Below are 12,892 nucleotides of genomic sequence, written 5' to 3' on the forward strand. Positions count from 1 at the left end.
CTGCATCTCCCCACAATTCCAATAAAGAAAGAAAGAACAATTGCATGACCATCGAAGGAAACAAACACAACATTCTATGGTTCTTTAAAATTCATTCAACTGGAGTCAATTGCAACGCAAATCTAGCATTGAATCTTCTCCAATTGCCCCCATTGTGGACAATATTTACTTAAATGACTCAGACTAGTTGTGTTTGTAAATCATTCTCCTACACAGAAATGGCACTAATAACCCAGACAATGCCTACAGTGTCTCAGTTATACGGCAGGTATTGGACTACTCTGCAGGAATGGTAAAATCCACAATATACACAGAGCACACAGGAAGATCCACAAGAAATCCTAAAGCACTTGTGACAATTACTATAAACCTCTCTATGAATGAAATCGTCTGGATTTCATACATGTGGAAACATACATGCACTCCCTGAAACTATGTTTCACAAGAACACATCCCTAATGAATGATTTGTGTATGTATCTATACAAAATTGTGACCCCGTTCCATTTCACCAACTTCAGCAACATGCAAATCATGGCATATTGTGCGCTTTTTGCATTCCAGATAATCGATCAAGTATACAAATACATTCACATGCCCAATATGTAATTGTAATGCTTTTAAGGTACAATGCAGATGATACCAATGATAACTTTAAGCTCACTAACTTTACACACAACCAAGTATCTCTTGGCAAGAAAACCTTCACAACAGTAGGCATAACATACAACACTGGTGCCACTATCACTTCAGGGCACTATACTGCATATGTGAAAAAAGGAAGCAGTTGGTTTGAATGTACCAACACTTCTGTTACTTACAAACCTAGGTAACCAGCACATCTAATTAATGCCTACTTCAATTTTCCTAAACCTAAATTTAGTCATTCAATTGCACTAGAAAATCTTCATTACTGTAATAGGCAGTGCAAATAAACCAATTGCCATCTATTGATACTGATGTTGAGTTTTTATTTATATCACACTCGTACACAAGTATTTCAGAGCGCAATCTAACTACTTCAAATGTGAACAAACACACAAGTAATACCCTGGAATTACAATACACCTCAAATACTATGATATGCAGTTAGAATATGCAAATCAGTATCTAACTACTTTACAAAAAGACAAACACACAAGTGTTATCTCTCAATTATAATGCACTTAAAATGTGCCATCATAGTTATAATGACATAGTACATTGATAGTAGCACAATACAACTTTAATAATCCAATAAAGTTTGAATATGCCAAATGGTATCTAACTACTTTAAACATAACCAAATCACTTACTATTCCCATATAACTACTATACTAGAACTTGGTTTCTGGGTTTTTTCTTTTTATACCAGTTAGCTTTGCCCAGCGACTTATTCAATTGTGTGTCTTTTGTTGCTTCTTTAAGAGTAAACAGAGAATAGAACCAACTCCGATATACACAATTTGGATTAGGCCTCTTAATTGAAGCGCCAACTCTATTTTACAGTTTCACCACTGTTTTTATTTAATTACGCATACGTGTCCTCCACAATCTTAGGTTGCCCTTCTGATAACACGTGTTTCAGCAAAATTGCCCTTTTCAAATCTGGGCATTATTACATATGATATGATAATTTATTTATATAGCGCCTATACATAATGTGTTTCAAACTGCTTGAAGGTAAGGGAGGGAACAAGGGAAAATACACGACATTCTTACAGGCCATGAACAGTAAGGATGTGAAATTAACTATCATACTTGGCCTGACGATATTTCAGATAGTGCAAGAGCTAAGACATAGATAAGGAAGGGAGGGGAGAGTGGGAAGGAATGGAAACAGACAGGCGACTACAGTACTAGGCCTGACGACATTTCTGGTATAGCCAGAGAAAAACAAAAGGTGAGGGAGAGGAGTGCAGAAAGGGAGGGGAGGAACAAAAAAAGCGACTATCGTACTAGGCCTGACAACATTTCAGCTAGTGCTAGAGGGAGGGGGGAGCAGTAAGTAATCTCTCTATTGGTCAGGGTTGAACAAAAATAATAATAATGACAGAAATCAACGGTTGTTATCAGAGAGCATCTGTATGCATGCCGGGTGTAGCCCCCTGCTGCATGAGGTGTGGCTTGCCAGTCTGTGCCTCTGTGACCCACCTGTATTTTGTACTCAACGTATGCGCCCTTTCTCTGTTATTAACTCTACTGTGCGCTCACTCTAACTAGCACCCTTGTAGCCAAGGACTTGGCACATAGTTATAATGTAACACACTGATTGTTCCTACAGCCTTTCCCTGTTCATATATTCTTTACTTGACTTTAAATCACCTGACTTTACCCAAAGCATCTTGCTAGAAACATTAACACTTCACACCTGTATTATACGGCTGACTCTACAATCGAAGTCTACTGACCTTAGCGCTCTCCATCTTGTTTCCATCGTGGATTCACACGCTATGCCTATTGTCTGATTCTGTCTGGCAGCACTATGCTGTTCATACTTACTTTCTTTGGATGCAACCCACATAATTGTGATGTAATTTACCGGACATGACTTGGCAGTCTTGAGCTGCACCACCTCCCGATTATATCAAACTGTAACTGTAATGTAAACTTAAACTAAGAGAGTAACATGTATGCAACCATACCCCAAGCATTAAGAGTAACTTGTATGAAACAGTAACCATAACCATTTGCAATGAGAGTAACATATATCTGTAATCTAACATTAAGTAATGTGAGTAACCAAGCTCTGAGAGTAAAATGTATGTAACTGTAATCTCATGCCATACGCGTAACATGTATTTAACAGCACCCTGATGCCTGAGGGCTTGGTGCCCTATATAAATGTAAAAATAAATAAATAAATACATATGAGCGTTCCATTGCCACTAGAATTTGCTCCACAAAATTTAGGAATTGGATCACTTCCACCTATTACCAACATGGTCCATAAAACCATAACCTCATGGTCACTATGTTCTTTAGGAATTATTTTCTAACATATCTGATACATTCACATGACATATAGAACTAATCAATAGTTGCCATTTTCCAACCACATTGGCAGTTGTACCCCCTGGCACATCACCCGTCATACAACCATTGATCATTATCATTTCCCACCCATTTACATATTTACCTTAATTTGCATGAGAGCACTTTTGGCACTCACCCACACATTTGCTTCAAGTTCAATGGGATCACTACAATATACATTTAGATCTACAGCCACTATAATATGATCCACATCAGAAACAAATCAATTCGTAATAATGTTGATAATACTGCCAAATGTTCCTTCAGTTGACTTCCCTACAGGAGGGTCATACACATTCAACAATAAAAATCGTGTGTGTTCACCACACTGCCTAAGGCAAATTTCCACTAACTCAAATATTTCTCTCATGCCAAGGCACACTTATACAATGTACACCCAGTCCATTTCTAACACCAATTATGAGGCCACCAAACAGGTGGCCAAGCACACCCATTACTGTCTTATTTTGTAACACAGCATAGCCCTCCACCATTAAATTAGAAACCAGCCAGCTGTCTTGAAGCATACAAATGCCATATTTCCTTAACAGATCTAAAGTGCCAGTTCGGTCGAATACCACGAGTGTTCTATGACATGAAACTATTTAATTCATGTCTCCACGAGTGTAACCACGAGTGTTCCATGACATGAAACTATTTAATTCATGGCTCTTTGGAATAAATGGTAAACATGGTGTAAGTCAGTTCCACCCTTGCATGTCATCAATTTGGTCAGAGATTGTGCTAGCGCAGTACAAGGTAAGGCACTAACCTGATTAGATACAGCAGCTGGTAGATGGCAACAAGAGATGCTCTGAAGCCTCCTGCTACAGTAATAAAAGGAGCAACAGAGGCCCCAGGGAAATCCTCTGGGACAAAAAAACCTTGTCAGCACGGCTGAAAACACCAGTGAAGTCAGGTCCAGTATCAGGAGAATTGAGGTGGTAGAATCCGGTAGATAGGTGGGAAGTGATGAAGCAGGAATATGGCAGAAGACATACATCAGGGCAAGCAGGTTGCAGCTTTGATGGATCACAGGATCGGTTCTATGTTGGGAAGCTGTAAGATCAAGGTAAGCAGGTAGACAGAGGTAGCACTAGAGAAGGTGAGATTGGGAAGAAGTGCTGATTGAATCGGGCTGAAGGAGAGAAGGCAGGTTTGGGATAGCGCTAGCTGGGAGGCTGCTAATCAAAAAGTGAAATGATTAGAATAGAAGCGCATGCTAAGAGAGAGACAGACAACCAAAGCAGAGGACAGATCTAGCAGAACAGAGCTACATGTGAATTTACAGAGCATCATCAATACTAGTGAAGCAGTGATGTGTCAGAAGACCTCCTTCTTCTGGAGCTCGCTCCTGATGACATCAGTACATCAGACCACATCATCTAGAGCGCTGCAGGGAAATCCTCAAGCGTTATAGGCAGACTTGAGCGCACAATCGACCCGCATCTACTGTTGCCTATCGACCAGCGCCTGCATTGGGTCATGATAGATTGCATCAGCTTTGACCTGGGAACATGCATTCAACTTTTTAGAATGGTCAACCACAGTATTCAATTTCTGCTTCTCTGTCCCAGTTCAATCACTAGTCAGATTAAATCCTTGTTTAAGGGAATCATGAATCAAGTGACATTATCAAGTCCGATATTTCTGTAGAGATGCAATGTATTTGGGTAGTGTTCAAACCAGCACCTTCAATAATCTCGATAAGCTGCAGATCCTTCGTAAATAATGCCCTCAATGATGGAATGGGTTGCAGTAGGTTTAGGAAGACAGATCGATTGATGAGCTGTTCCATACTGTTGGAATACACACTAGATATGACCACGATTTTAGAATCGATAGCTATCTGTGATTAATTAGAAGATCTTGCTGGAATGATATTGGTGTTCTTAGTCAATCTAACCTTTCTTCGTTCTGCTTCAATTTGTTCAGGAGTGGAGCATCTACTTACCATTGGCAAGGGGGCAGTGTAGCTGGGACAGTGGAGGTGTTGCTTTAAACAAGTGCAGGTGCTGAATTCACCCTAAAATATGTATGTGAAAAAACATAGACAGTAAGACAGTCACTGCTAAAAGGTAGATAGTGTTTATTACTATGTGCATAGATGTTTTCTGACTGCACAGTCCACTGAAACATTATCCTAAATCACTTCTCCTAAAAGTGTGGCCATCTTTGTTGTGTCTATGGCCTGCAGTCAGTCGCAAGGGCTTCAACACTGTTGAATAACAAGGAACCACCTACTAGTGAACTGAAAAGCCATGGCAGTGCAAAAGGGTCCATGTGACCAAGGAATATAGTGCAGAAAGAGGACACATATTTCCAGATTATAACATTTGTAGAAAGAAAAGCAGAAAAGCTGAACTTTCTACATCTGAAGCTGTGCCAAGGAATGAGGCAAAAGATGTAAGTCCAACCCAATGAAAGTCAAATTTCTAAACATTGAAATGTCGTGCACACAAAGTACGACACACTATCTGTGGACATGATAAAACAACAACAAAGAAAGCCATGCACTTCGAAAGAGAAATCATAGCTGAAAAACTATTGAGCATGTGAATATATTTCTCTGAATATCCAATAATTCTGGAAAGTGCTGTCCTCCCTGTACATACTTGATACCAAATGCACTCCATAAGCATTTGCCAGGAACTGGCTTCGACATCTGGACCTACACTTTTTGATACTCAAGTGGATGTGACGGTTGGTGAATGCACTCATCATAGGAGAGAGACCATAACACAAAGGCATGCAACTGCCGAAACGACGATGGTATATGCAGACCAATAGTGCAATTCTAAATGAAGCACCTGTCATATGTAGAGGAAACAGATGAATAGCATAAAGTAACCGTGTGTGAACATAATATAACTGCAACCAAATCTGGCAATTGAACTTCCTTTTAAGCAGGCGCACACAACAAAGGAGTTACACACATTCAATAACTGCAATGTGGACAGTCCTCTCTGGGATGTCCTTCTTGGTAGCACAGGAGTTCTTTCTGGCTTTTTCCTTGAAACTTTGGGTTTCCCCTTTGTCTCATTCTTCTTAGAAATAGCAGTTAGTAATTCCTGTGGACTGGGTGTTATAGAATTCTCTGTAACATCCACTAGAGAGTCAGGTAAGGTACTCTCTCTGGCCTTCCTTGTCTGTTCCTGTTTCCTTTTGCTGGGAGGCCGGGGGGTGCTTGACACAACTCCAAACGTTTTTAATTCATTCCCCAACAGGACTCTCCCAGGCACCTCACATTGTACATTAACAGGTATCTTGACAGTCATGTTGTTGCACTGGATGAAAGCTGGAAGTCTAGGACACATTTGGACAGGGCCTCCAGCAAGTTTAGTGAGGCTTTTGGGTGCCTTAACAACATCCTAAGCCTTAAAAAACGATTCATCCACTACTGTAATTCTGGCCCCAGTGTCGAAAAGGCAGGGGTTTCCTGACCATTTACAAGTACACTGCCCTTGTAATATTGGTTTGTGTTATCTGGAATTGAATTATAGACATCTAAATTCTGCTGTTCCCACAGATCCAGGAACACTAAGGAAACACTTATAGAGACTCCAATGGGGTCTTCAGCCAGTACTTGAAAGTTACCACTTGTCATATGTACTTCTTCCTCTAGGGAGAAGGTTAAAGAGACAGTGTGGACCCATGGAGGTTTACCCTTGCATCTGGGATCCCCTTTCACATGGTCAGTAGGCCCACAAGCATAACAATGTTTTGACAAATGGGGGTTTCTGCTGACCTCCTTCTGGTTTGGCACCAGATGTTTCACTAGCCTGACTTAGTTTGCCATGTGGCTTACCCTTTTTATGTGTGGGGCCCTCTTTTGGATTGCAGGTATTAGAATTCTCTTTGCCATCTTTCTTTTGCTGCTTCCCAACATCCTTCTTCTGAGTTGCCCCAGAATCCTTGTGAGTATCCCTGTTGACAACCCACAAGTCAGCAGTATTTGCTAACTTCTTTGGATCAATTTACTTAGAGTCAGCCAAGTGCTGTCTCAGCTCAGAAGAGCAGACATCAAAAATGAATTCCAACAAAAATTGATGTCTCATTCCTTCAAAATTGTTAACTCTGTAACCCTTTATCCAACTATCTAAGTTCTTCAAACATTCACACACCCAGGTAGCCCAAGGGGTATCATCATGCTTTTTGAGGGTCCTAAACCTCTTAAGGTACTGGGAAGGACTTTTCCCAAATCTAGCTTCACATTTTCATACTCCAATCTTTCAAGTTCCCCCACCTCTATTGCAGCATCAGTTGCAACCTGGGGGAGCCAAGACAAAAGCCAAGGAATCAACTGTTTCCCTGTGAACCCCTGAATCCCATAGTTATATTAAAAAGCAGCCAACCAATCCAAAATATCAAGTCTCACCTCATACATACTCACAGCTTCTTTAGGCATGCAAGGCCTCTTAGGACTGGAAGACCTAAAAGACTTGTGGATTGTACAATTTTCAAGAGACAATTTATTCATTTTTAAGAGCATGATGCATTTCCATTTCTCTGAGTCTGATTTCTTGATGTTTACTTTCAGTTTCCATTTGGATTCTTTTGAACTCTAACTCAAGTCTCATTTTTTTAAGAGTGACACATTCTGAACTTAGTATTGGACCTGGTAGGGTCCCTGTGGCTACAGGTTGAGGGCCTAAAGCAGGTAGAGGTGCAGTGGGGCTCACATCATGAGACTCCTCTGGCTCTTGTAGTTCATCAATAACATTAGAGTTGGACTCTGTATCATTGTCATCCTCATCAACACTATCGACATTTGCTGAGGGGGTAGGGGTTATAGCTCTACCTCCCAGTCTTTGATGATTCAACAATTTCTCAATTCATTTTTCTTGCCTTTAACAGATAGAGACGTCACTTTACACATATCTTTCAGTTTATCTACTATAAGAATGATCAGAGCTTCCTGTTTGAAGTTATCCATATTTGGCAATATAAAACAATTGATTCTCTAGTGGTCCTTAGCCTTGTGAAGGTTACTTGAACAAAAGTAAGAGCAGCACTCTCAATGTAACAATTATATTTTATCCTCACTGCTTGCCACCAGTGCTAGGCAGAATTGCATGCAGTACCCTCAGGACTACAGGTGTAAGCCAAACTGACCTTTGATATAACTCTGTACCACACAGTTTTTGGTAGTGTATGGGAGGAAAGGTCTTTTGAGACCCCCCTCTCATCCATTCTAACCCTTATGCAGATTATGCTCGTCCAACGGTCACCCATGTGCCTGTGGCCAGGGATGGCTGCGGGACGACCCATATGGATGCATAACGCAGCCAGAAGGATGATCCCATACTCCATTTTGTACCACACTTCGACTCCATTTTGTCCATGGTAAAACAGGCCTCACGAGCAAACCAGTCTGCAGGGCTGCAGCTCTCCCCTCAAGATCGCGCACATTGGGCCAGTCACTTCCCTCACCCTCCTCCCCTGTGCATCCCTGCAGTGGGCCTGTTCTCATGGGAGACTAGGCGTGAACAAGCTACAAGACAAACACTGTGGGGGTAATTCATAGAATTCAGCGCACAAGTGGCGCAATCGGCCTGCGCATAGTGTGCACATGCGACTGTCTGCGCCATTCGTGTGCGCTAAAATCCATTTCCACGAACAGCATATTCATGGATTTTAACATCCAAAACCAGCCGTAGCACAGAGTGGCGCATCGACCCTGCAGCAGCGCCAGTTACGCCCCCAACCCCTCCCCATGCACATGTACAGCGCACAAATCCCGTTCATGGCGCACAGGCTCACAACCTCAAAAATGCCTGTAAAACTCCCCGCACACCCCTCCGAATACACGTACCCCGCTGAGCGGATAGTCTCACATGCGATTGGCCCAGTGCGAGCGGGGTACGTGTATTACTGGGGTTTGCAGGAAGTTTCACATGCGATTGGCCCTGTGCGTGCGGGGTACGTGTATAACTGGGCTCACGGGAAGTTTCACACGCGATTGGCCCTGTGCGAGCGTGGTACGTGTATTACTGGGGTTCGCAGGAAGTTTCACATGCGATTGGCCCTGCGCGAGCGGGGAACGTGTATTACTGGGGTTTGCGGGAAGTTTCACATGCGATAGGCCCTGTGCGAGTGGAGTACGTGTATAACTGGGGTTCGTGGGAAGTTTCACACGCGATTGGCCCTGTGCGAGCGGGGTACGTGTATTACTGGGGTTCGCAGGAAGTTTCACACGCGATTGGCCCTGTGCGAGCGGGGTACATGTATTACAGGTGTTCATGGGAAGTTTCACACGTTATTGCCCCTGTGCAAGCGGGGTACGTGTATTACTGGGGTTTGCAGGAAGTTTCACATGCGATTGGCCCTGTGCGTGCGGGGTACGTGTATTACTGGGCTCACAGGAAGTTTCACACGCGATTGGCCCTGTGCGAGCGTGGTACGTGTATTACTGGGGTTCGCGGGAAGTTTCACATGCGATTGGCCCTGTGCGAGCGGGGAAAGTTTATTACTGGGGTTTGCGGGAAGTTTCACATGCGATAGGCCCTGTGCGAGTGGGGTATTTCTGGGGTGCGCGTGAAGATTCACGTGCAATATTGCTGTCAGAGGGGGGTATGTGTATGTTGGGGGTGCGCATGAAGTTTCACACGCTATTTTGCTGTCAGAGCGGGGTACGTGTATTTCAGGGGTCCCACTCATGTCCCCCAGCACCCCCAGCCCCCAGCTGTGAGGGGCACCTGCCAGCAGGCCCCCACCCATGTCCCCCAGCACCCCCACCCCCCAGCAGTGAGGGGCACCTGCTGCCAGCTGGCCCCACTCATGTCCCCCAGCACCCCCACCCCCAGCAGTGAGGGGCACCTGCAAGCAGGCCCCCACTCATGTCCCACTCATGTCCCCCAGCACCCCACCCCCCAGCAGTGAGGGGCACCTGCCAGCAGGTCCCCACTCATGTCCCACTCATGTCCCCCAGCACCACCACCCCCCAGCAGTGAGGGGCACCTGCCAGCAGGCCCCCACTTATGTCCCACTCATGTCCCCCAGCATCCCCACCCCCCAGCAGTGAGGGGCACCTGCCAGCAGGTCCCCACTCATGCCCCCCCTACATGAAATAAAGATGCACAATCATAGCCCACTTCTACACCAAAATACCACAGCATGCCACCCCATTCTTGAGACACAATGATTTCCCAATCCGCCCCACACTGACATGCCAATCTCAAGACACAAACCAAAAGTCAACTATGTACATCAACACATGTCCGTCACACACACACACTGGTTGGCATTGATTGTGTAAACCCACATTTTCACATGCATTAACCCAATGAGCGAATCCCACACATGGAACTAAAATATGAAAATGTATTATGTACAAAAATAAAGCAATGAAATGAAAGCATAACAAAATAGCAAACATGAAATGAAAAGCATGTGCAAAAGATGAGTAAATGAAAAGTATAACCAATCCAAAGAAAAATAGTCCAAACTCTCCTTCCACCAACGCAAATCCAAAGGAAACGTAAAAAGAAAAATACATTGATCCATGGTGAAATCAAAAGAAAAAGTTCAAAATAATCCATTGTCCAACTACGTACAATCCATTGTCCAAAAGAAAAATCCATTAATCCATGTTCAAAATCAAATAAAAAGTTCAAATAAATCCATTGTCCAACTATGTACAATCCATTTTCAAGGGTCCATGAGCCCAACGAAAGAAATTAAACCTACCTAAGAAACTACCTAATAAAAAAAATACATACAAATGTGTGTGGCGTAGTCCATTCACCACAGATCAAAGGAAAAGGAAAAGGAAACCTAACTGTAAAATCTATGTACAATGGCAGCGGGCTAGTCCGACGGCTCACTTCCCGATTTCCCGGGCCAGGGCATCATCAAACTCCTGCTCGATGTCCCGGAGGCGGTCCTCTTCCATGGCCCTGAGGGTTCACAGGGACGATGGCATGTGGACCTCCAACTCCCTGCAAATTGCCTCGAGGCACTCAGCCCGCCTCAGAGCCCTCCGCATGGAGTTCTCCGCGCTGACCATTGTGAGCCGTGCCTCTTCCGCCCGCTGCCGCTCTGCATCTATGGCCTGGCCCAACCACTGCCACATGGAAGACACTTCCAATCCTGGGTCCTCCTGCCCTCTGGCCGATGCCTGCCCCTCCGATGTTGAAGGCCCCGAGCCATCATGGCTCCCACCTTGTTGCTGCTGCTCCTGTGCCTGTGCCCTGGCTCTTGCTGGCTGCACATCCTCCTCCGGTTGGGGTGCAGTTGTTGAGGTGGCCACTCCTGCTGGACGTCCGACTCCCGACTGTGGCAGGGATGTGTCCTCCACCAGCCTGGTCACAGGGTCAGAGGCAGCTCCACAGGGTACCCAGATGATACATGGGTGGGAAGATGGCATGGAGGATGACTGGCGCATAGGGGGTTCAGGTGAGGAGGGGGTCAGAACAAGGTCCAGCAAATGGAGGAATCCGGCCCTGGTGACCCGTCACAGTAGGTCAACGCAGTCAACGAGGCATTCGAGATGACATGCAGTGACCTCACGAAAACACTGCAGATCACCTTGCATGCCCTGTTGGCGCAACGCCATCCCACTCAGGACAAGCTCAACCCGGTCCCAGATAGCCACGTCCGCAGGGAGAGGAAGGCCAGTTGTTGTAAGCGGATCCCCTCCCTGAAAACGGGTCTTGACGTAGGCATCCCTGCTGGTGCAGGATGATGCAGTCACAGGATCGGGGACAGGATTACACACAGGCACCTCCGCAGCGGCCTGTGCTGCCTCCTGTCCCTGCCCCTGCACTGCACCACTGGCACCAGTGGAATCCCTACCTCCAGACCCTGTGTCTGTCCCTTCCACAGCCTCCTCCTCCACCAAACCCCCCACCAACCTGGATGACTCCGTGCCATCTTCCTCCGTCAGACCCTGTGGGGTCTCAGCTGCCCTTTCTGCTGCCGAGGAGTCCAACTCAGACCTCCGCCTCTTGGACCTACCCTCGGCAGCTGCGGCCTGGGACGCGATACCGGACATTTCACTCCCTGACGAGATGACAACCTGGGAGGGGAGCCGGGCCTTGCGTCTCCGGCTGGCGGTGCGATCCCTGCCACCTTGCTCCACAGCATCCTCTCCTTCCTCTTGATCAGCTGCAGACAGGGAGAGATGGGACACAGGCATCAGGGCACTGTACAATGGACTGATACACACATGACAGTTGCACATGAGTGGCAGTGTCAAGCTTCAGACATGGCATCACAATCCCCAACACAAATGTAATTTCAACTCACACACATGAGCAATTCCACAGCAATATCCACAGCACCATCCATACACATAAAACAGCATGAGCAGCCGAAGGTGAGCCTGACATCACATGAAACACAGGGAGTGCACAAGACATGCACACACGCCACCACTCTTACATGCATGTATACATCTCCACCAACTGTCGCAGTGATGAGATCACCATCCATGTCACATCTGGCATTCAGCCTTCTACATATCAGTGTCACATGCATCAATGTTGCATCACAGTTGCACACTTGTCAAATACACACACATGCACATGTACACAGTGCAGAAACATGCAGCTGGAACCAACATCCATGTGTGGCACCACAACCATGCCAACGTACATACACAGTAATTCAAACATGTGTGCTCCCACATCTGCATTTGGTCTGCATGCTTACCCACACATACACCATCCATGTGTCTCACACATGAGAGGACTCGCATGAGTGAGCCTCATGCCCCTGTACATACACATCCATACATGGCCCTACAAAAACACATGTGCAACCTGCACACTACTGGCACACCACGACATGCACAGCGTCCAATCAGTATGCATGTACACTTACGGCTCGACTCCAGACGGGTCTGCCTCTCAAGGACCTGGTCGTGGAGCACTGGG

This window comes from Ambystoma mexicanum, chromosome 3q, assembly GCF_040938575.1.
Source record: "Ambystoma mexicanum isolate Mex_15411 chromosome 3q, UKY_AmexF1_1, whole genome shotgun sequence".
Classification (NCBI taxonomy): domain Eukaryota; kingdom Metazoa; phylum Chordata; class Amphibia; order Caudata; family Ambystomatidae; genus Ambystoma; species Ambystoma mexicanum.